The sequence below is a fragment of the Schistocerca nitens genome, chromosome 4 (assembly GCF_023898315.1).
Source record: "Schistocerca nitens isolate TAMUIC-IGC-003100 chromosome 4, iqSchNite1.1, whole genome shotgun sequence".
Taxonomy (NCBI): Eukaryota; Metazoa; Arthropoda; class Insecta; order Orthoptera; family Acrididae; genus Schistocerca; species Schistocerca nitens.
The window spans coordinates 271,766,392-271,774,762 of NC_064617.1; the positions used below are offsets into that span (position 1 = coordinate 271,766,392).

At 51.6% G+C, this 8,371-nt stretch overlaps 2 non-coding genes across 2 annotated transcripts; one reads left to right on the plus strand and one right to left on the minus strand.

Annotated features, from left to right (window-relative positions):
• Window positions 1-2,216: 2,216 nt before the first annotated feature.
• Trnaa-cgc (transfer RNA alanine (anticodon CGC)) lies at window positions 2,217-2,288 on the minus strand. The gene has a single exon. It is a non-coding gene; the product is annotated as a tRNA-Ala (tRNA).
• Window positions 2,289-2,406: 118 nt separating this feature from the next.
• On the plus strand, window positions 2,407-2,475 carry Trnaw-cca (transfer RNA tryptophan (anticodon CCA)). The gene has a single exon. It is a non-coding gene; the product is annotated as a tRNA-Trp (tRNA).
• The last annotated feature ends 5,896 nt before the right edge of the window (window positions 2,476-8,371 follow it).

The following is an 8,371-nucleotide window of genomic DNA, read 5'->3' on the forward strand; positions in this document are numbered from 1 at the left end:
CAGATAGGAGGCGGGGCACATGGAGTATCGGGATGAGATGGGCGTCCGCAATCTCGACATGTGAGGCTGGAAGTGCAGCGGGAAGACATATGGCCGAACTTCCAGCACTTGAAGCACCGCATCGGGGGAGGGATATAGGGCTTGACGTCACATCGGTAGACCATCACCTTGACCTTTTCCGGTAACGTATCACCCTCGAAGGCCAAGATGAAGGCACCGGTAGCAACCTGGTTGTCCCTCGGACCCCGATGAACGCGCCGGACGAAATGAACGCCTCGTCGTTCGAGGTTGGCGCGCAGCTCGTCATCAGACTGCAAAAGGAGGTCCCTATGGAAAATAACACCCTGGACCATATTTAAACTCTTATGCGGTGTGATCGTAACAGCAACATCCCCCAACTTGTCACAAGCAAGTAACCGCCGTGACTGGGCAGAGGATGCCGTTTGTATCAGGACCGATCCAGAGCGCATTTTTGACAAACCCTCCACCTCCCCAAACTTGTCCTCTAAATGCTCGACGAAGAACTGAGGCTTTGTGGAGAGAAAAGACTCCCCATCAGCCCTCGTACAAACTAAGAATCGGGGCGAATATTTGCTACTGCCATCCTGAGATTTACGTTCCTCCCACGGCGTGGCCAGAGAGGGGAACGTTTTCGGATTGTACTTTTCAGCATTAAATTGAGCCCGAGAACGCTTAGAGACTGCTGGCGGCTGGCCGCCAGCGAGAGAAGAAGTGCCACGCTTCATTGCGTGTCATCCACCCTGATGCCACCTACTCCGACCAAGGGCCCTCCCCACGGGCGCCACCCAGCCACAGCAAAGGCCACCTGGCAGGATGGCCATTGCCGGGAGTCCCGATGCCCCAAGGAGATGGGCATCTACCCCTTGGCATACGTGGGGAGTGAACGGCGCAGGCATCAGTAGAGCGATCCCTGTGTAGTCAGGGGGCTACAACCAAGAGGGTACATGGCGGCCCCACCACAACGGACTGGCTACCGTGCTGGATGTTAGGTGACAAGTGGTCCATGGTCGCCGTCAGTGCAGAAAATGGCCCTGCACAGTGTTTGGCAGAGAGTGTACGCAGGAGCGTATCCATGCCCAAGCGATGGAAAGCGGGCAGGACTGCAACGCAACGACGAAGAAGATGGCGAAAGTTCGGAACACAACATGGACACAAGGCACCAACTAAGGCGCCCTTCCCCAATTGGCTCGCTCTTCGGAAGAATTTTGAAATATGGAGGTCAAACCCAACAGGGGACCAAAACATAAGGCCGAAACGTGTGAGACTCCTTTTAGTCGCCTCTTACGACAGGCAGGAATACCGCGGGAATATTCTAACCCCCGAACCCGCAGGGGGGGGGGGGGGGGCTTGGTGGACATAAACGATTCCCCATCAACTCGCGTACACACAAGGAACCGGGGTGAATAGTCTCCACTGCCTTCTTTTGCCAGACGTTCCTCCCATGGAGTGGCCAGGGAGGGAAATGATCGTGGTTCGTATTTCCTGCCGTTGAGGTTAGACCTCGATCGCTTAGAGACTGCTGGTGGAGGCCCACCAGCGAGAGATGATGTACCACGCTTCATTGCGGGTCATCCGCCCTGATGCCACCTACTCCGACCAAGGGCCCTCCCCACGGGCGCCACCCAGCCGCAGCAATAGCCACCTGGCAGGACGGCCATTGCCGGGAGTCCTGATGCCCCAAGGAGATGGGCATCTACTCCTAGGCATACGTGAGGAGTTAACGGCGCTGGCATCAGTAGAGCGATCCCTGTGTTGTCAGGGGGCTACAACCAAGAGGGTACATGGCGGCCCCACCACAACGGACTGGCTACCGTGCTGGATCTTAGGTGCAAAACTGTCCAAGGTCGTCGTCGCAGATAAAAGAAACACTGCAGAGTGCAGCGTGGTAAGCGCCCAAAGGAACGAAAACGAGCGGGACAACATTGCAACGACGAGAAAGCCGGCTAAAGGTCTAATTGCACGACGGATACAGTGCACCATTTAAGGCGCCCTTCCCCAATTGGCTCGCTCTTCGGAATAATTTGGAAAGATGGAGGTCAAACCCGAGAGGGGACCATCACATAAGGCCGAAAAATTTGAGACTCCTTTTAGTCGCCTCTTACGACAGGCAGGAATACCGCGGGCCTATTCTTACCCCCGAACCCGCAGGGGGGGGGCAAAAGTTTTCATGTACTGCTGCACGGAGAAACAAAAATTGGAGGAGCTGGGATTTGAACCCAGGACTTTCTGCATGCGAAGCAGACACTCTACCACTGAGTTACACCCCCGCCAGAGCAACTACATCTGGGACGAGTCTCTCGTGGATCCTACTGTCATTATTTCTTAGGTTTGAACGGTACAGTAAGTGTTCGAGGAACCTATTCATGACAAGACCTAAGCAGCGTCGACTCCGTGGCGCAACGGTAGCGCGTTTGACTCCAGATCAGGTTGCGTGTTCAAATCACGTCGGGGTCACAATGAAATTTTCGTTTACGAAAGCCATAGGCGAGTATGTCAGTTTAATCAGATACCAAACGATTACAGAGAACGGACGAACAGAACTTGCTTGAAAAAAGCTACGAGTGCAATTTTCGCGTTCTGACATTAAGGAGAAGGCGCCGACTCGCACTTTCTCCAGGCGCGAAGTGTCTAGTATTTTTGATATTTATATCGTTTAACGCTAATATATAACTGAGAGATAATGATTACGCAATATTTTGCTCGATTAGACGTCTTTAGCCAGGCAGAGTATAATATTTTTCTTCAATAAAATTCTTCAGGGTATCAGACCGCATCGTCATAATTTAAAATGCGCCAACGTTTCGGCCAGCGTTGCAGCTAGCCTTCAGCAGGGCCTTACGTTGAGTTCAACGTAAGGCCCTGATGAAGGCTAGCTGCAACGCTGGCCGAAACGTTGGCGCATTTTAAATTATGACGATGCGGTCTGATACCCTGAAGAATTTTATTGAAGATGACAACGGCCGCGGAAGCCTTCGCTTACATATAATATTTTTCCTTAAGTTATGGGAATAGAAAGATCGTGAAAGGGGGTATAGCTCAGTCGAAGTCGCGCCTGAGACACCGTGCTGATCGGACGTATGAAGTGCTCCGCTCCGACACGTGTTTAAAAGTCGTGATTACTACTTAACTTTCTCTTTGACTGTGAAGTGTTCTGATTTTGTGTATATTGATCTCGAGTTTGGTTTTAGTTCTTGTGTTATTGTAGCGGTTCAACCGCTAGCTATAGTTTGCAATGTCCAGGTTATTTCCGCGAAAGTGTACACTCCGTTTTGATTTCGACAAGTCTACCCGTTATGTGCAGCCTAGTTCCTTGGAAATACATGATTGATTGTGGATGTTATTGGGATTACCTCTGATCAAGTGCACACTGCGTATTATGATACCGCCGGCCGAAGTGGCCGTGCGGTTAAAGGCGCTGCAGTCTGGAACCGCAAGACCGCTACGGTCGCAGGTTCGAATCCTGCCTCGGGCATGGATGTTTGTGATGTCCTTAGGTTAGTTAGGTTTAACTAGTTCTAAGTTCTAGGGGACTAATGACCTCAGCAGTTGAGTCCCATAGTGCTCAGAGCCATTTTTTTTATTATGATACCGAGCAATATTGTTTCTTTGTCAAATTGCTGAATCCTGTGTTACTGGAAAAGATTATGACGACACACGGAGGGAGAGCTGTTTTTCGGCACCGGGACGAGTCTGTAAGTACTGTGCTCATTTCCAATGCCGACGTAGAGTATACCAATGTGCGTATCTTTCACTTACCCCCTGAAGTAGAAAATTGTTATCTGAAGGAGGTTCTGTCTAAATTCGGGGATATCAAGCAGATTCGAAACGAACGGTGGTCGAACCAGCACAGGTTACAATGTTACAGTGGCATCCGATCTATAGAAATGCATATAAAGCAGAATATACCCTCCCATATTACCGTTTGTGACTATAGGGCTCACGTTACTTACAGTGGCCAACCTCCCACATGCCATATCTGTAATGAGAGTGGTCACTTGCGTCAGGACTGTCCCAGGCGAATGTTTGTGCTAAAGAATTCGCTGCAGCAGCGTAAACGGCTTACGTTGGCTGATGTAGTGGCGGATAAACCTATGATAGGGCGTGAAGTCCCAAGTTCCGACGTACCTTCGGAAGAGCTACACGAAATTCGCCCTGATGAGTTTCCGGCTCTGGTTAGGAGAGATAATGGTGCTAAGCCACCAGCGAAAGTCGATGCCACGACTAATAAGAGGCGTCGAACTTGTGACAGCCGAGACTCTGATGATGACACATTCAGTACGCACGAGACCGCGGAACCGGACGTCCGGGGAACCGTTTTGGACGCATAAGTTATAACCGGTGCAGCGTTTGTGGACGATTCTTCTCCCGCAATTTCAAGCGCCGATACTTCCGTAGATGCCGTTCAGTTACCACAGGCTCATGTCTCAGAACTTCCGCAACAGCACACTCAGGAAGGTCAACAAGTAGGTGTGGCGCACGTGTCTGCTGGATGTACACACATCGAGGCTCGCTGTGGTGGTATACAAACAATGTCTCCAAGCGCGGACGGTACACACCACGTGGCAGCCGCTCCGGCCCTGGCCTCGGAACAACACGAATGTCAACAACTCCGCGACGGTATACAAACACAGCAGCCCGGGACTGTCAGTGACAACAAACAGCTTCGGGCAGCGAGTATTGCCAAACAAGCTGATAGTGAAAGTGGTGGCTCAGCTGATCGCTCGCCAGAGGGTTCGGCGCATCCGCTCCCGGCGCAAGATTTGTCAGGAGAGAAGCTTGACATCACCCAAGACCCTCCCACGCCTCCGACTGCAGCGGTGCTACACAGTGTCCGTCACAGGATCCGAGTGCCGCCCAATGTTAATGCTGTCCGGAAAAAGAGTAAAAACAAAGACGCAAGAGAACAACTCAGTGACGTTCCAGACACGAATTCCGCGGCCGCTACTAAGATGGAATGGCATGGAGATGTGGATAATTAAAGGCAGTTGATCCCTCTTTCTCTCAGACATCCTGTTATTATGTCACAGGCCTATACGATCACGACCCTCAATATTAATAAAATCAGATCAGAAGTGAAACTGAATGCATTAAAACAATATCTGTATGAGTCAGGAACTGATATAGCACTTTTGCAGGAGGTGTCCATGCCACTTTTTACTCTTCCTGGGTTTGTCGGAATTACGAATTTTTCCCCGGAAACGACCGTGGGGACCGCAATCTTAATTAGAGAAGGAATTCCAGTTACTGAGATTGACAAATTGGAATCGGGTAGAGGGGTGGGGATCACCGTTTACGGCGTCACCATCATCAACTTGTACGCACCTTCTGGCAATACCTATAGAGCAGAACGAGCTACTTTTTTTCGGGAACGTATACTCTATTTATTTAGGAAAAATCCCCGACGCCTTATCATTGGTGGTGATTTTAATTGTGTCTTATCCCGGAAAGATCAGTCCCCAAATTTTAATTATTCGTCTGAATTAAAGCGCCTCGTGACCGACCTAAAACTTAAAGATGCGTGGGAAATTCGGTTCCAGACGTTGGTACGCTTCACGCACATCGTCGCGAATTCCTGTAGCAGAATCGACAGGATTTATGTTTCCGATGTTTTCGAGAATGATTTATTAAAAGTAGAGACGATCCCATCCAGTTTCTCCGATCACAGTGGTGTCATCGCGTGCCTGAAATTACTTCCACAACCCACACGATGGTATAAAAATCAATGGAACCTGAATGTGTCTTTGTTAACGGATGTTGAGCTGGAGGAGGGGTGCGTCGAGCTTGGGAGCAGTGCTTGCGCGCTACTAACAAATTTCGTAGCACTATAGAGTGGTGGACTCTGCAGGCAAAGCCGAAACTGCGAAATGTCATCATATACTTCGGGATTGAAAGGGCGGCGGAGATCAAAAAGACATGGAATTTTATTACACAATCTTACGGGGCCTGTACGATCGTGCAGACGCGACGACCACCAGAATCGATGACATTCGGAAAATAAAGGCAAAATTAATCAGTCTGAAGAGGATGCAACTGGACGGCCTTAAGAAAAAATCTAAAGTGACGTCGGTCAGAGATGATGAAGCAGCCGCTCTGTACCACCTCGTCAAACATGCAAAGAACAGGAGGCGGACTTTTATTGATGCCCTGAAACTCGAGGATGGAAGAACGATTGACACTCAGCGAGAGATTGTCAACGCTCTGCACGACTATTTTGTCAACACCTACGCATCAGCGGCTCTACACGACGACTGCTATGATGGACTGTTTAGCGCCATTTCATCTACCGTAACAAGGGAAGAAAATGACTCCATCTCGTTAGCCTTCAGTAATAAAGATGTTTCGGAGGTCGTCTGCAGTTCGCCAATTAAGAAATCCCCTGGCCCTGATGGCTTACCAGTCGAATTTTACAAGCACTATTGGCACATCATCGGGGACAAAATTACTCAAGTCGTGAACGAAGTCTTGCAAGGAACGTCTGTGCCACCCGTCTTTGGTTGGTTTGTGGGATTAAAGGGTGGTGGTGGTTGTTGGGACGTTTAAGGGGGACTAAACAGCGAAGGTCATCAGTCCCCCATTCCAAAATCAGGCGAGCCGAAAAGCTACAGAGCAGGTAAAAACCAAAGGGGGAGGAGACGTCCCCCCAGGCGCTAAAAGAACACAAATGCAGCAACAAACACCACAGACAAGAACAGGACAGAGAAACACCAGACAGAAAGAAACAGAAGAAAGGAAGATGGCCGGAGACTGGTTGGCTGACCACGAGAACAAAAATGGGAAAGAGTCAACCATCTCACGGCACACCAGAACAGCAACAGGCACAAGGACAAAAGACACAGAAAGGGAAAGGTGCAGGACCTCCCTAAATCGAACCATAAAACGGACTACCACGGATAAAATTTAAAACGTTATCAGCCATGGAGGCATCGTCAGATAAAACCAAAGCCAAAGTGCCCGGGAGATTAAAAGATTGCCGGAGTGTGCGCAGTCGAGGACACTCCAGCAAAATGTGGCCGACCGTCAGCCGGGACCCACACTGACACAGGGGGGGGATCCTCCTGACGCAAGAGATGGCCGTGCGTCAGGTACGTATGGCCGATGCGCAGCCGACACAGGACCACCGAGTCCCTGCGAGAAGCCCGCAGGGAGGAACGCCACACGGCGGTCGTCTCCTTGACAGCCCGCAGTTTATTCGGGGCTGTCATGCCACGCCACTCAGCAGCCCACATCCCAATCAGCTTACGGCGCAACACCATCTGCTGGTCGCGAGCCGTAAGGCCGACCTCCAAAGCCGGGGCGTCGATCGCCCCTTTAGCCAGCCTGTCGACACGTTCGTTCCCTGGGATGCCAACATGACCGGGCGTCCAAACCAAGACCACCGAACAACCAGAACGGGCAATGGCGGAAACAGACTCCTGTATGGAGGACACCAGAGGAGAGGAGGGATAGCAGCGGTCGATGGCCTGAAGGCTGCTCAGGGAGTCACTGCAGATGACGATGGACCCACCTGAGCAGGAACGCAGATGCTCAAGAGCGCGCATGATTGCCACCAGCTCTGCAGTAAAAATACTGCAGCCAGCCGGCAAGGAGCGTTGCTCAACATGGGCAGCGTGAGCAAAAGCGTAGGCAGTGCGACCATCAACCAGGGAACCATCCGTGTAGACAGGCTCACAGCCCGGAAATGATTCGAGGAGCGCAAGAAAACGGCGACGGAGGACCACAGGCGGAACCGAGTCCTTAGGTCCCTGTGCCAAATCCAGACGGACGGACGGCCGGGACAAACACCAGGGAGGCGTAGGTGTACGGACCCGGAAGGGAGGCAGAAGAGGGAATGACCCCAGGTCTGACAGCAGGGACTGGACACGGACAGCTATGGAAAGCCCAGACCTAGGTCGCCGTTCGGGCAGATGGAGGACCATAGCAGGGAAAAGCAGGCGACGATTGGGATGATCTGGCGAGCAATGAACGTGGACAGCATAGTCGACGAGCAGACGATGGCGGCGAATCCGCAGCGGGGGAACCCCGGCCTCCACCAGTAGACTATCCACGGGGCTGGTGCGAAAAGCGCCAGTGGCAAGCCTAACCCCACAGTGGTGTACGGGGTCTAACAACTTCAACACTGAGGGGGACGCAGACCCATAGGCCAGGCTCCCATAATCAAGCCGGGACTGCACAAGGGCTCTGTACAACCGCAGCAGCGTGCAGCGATCTGCACCCCAAGACGTGTGGCTAAGGCAGCGGAGGGCGTTGAGGTGCCGCCAGCATTTTTGCTTCAGCTGAGTAATATGAGGAACCCATGTGAGCCGGGCATCAAACACGAGTCCCAAGAAGCGGCAAGTGTCCACCACCTCAA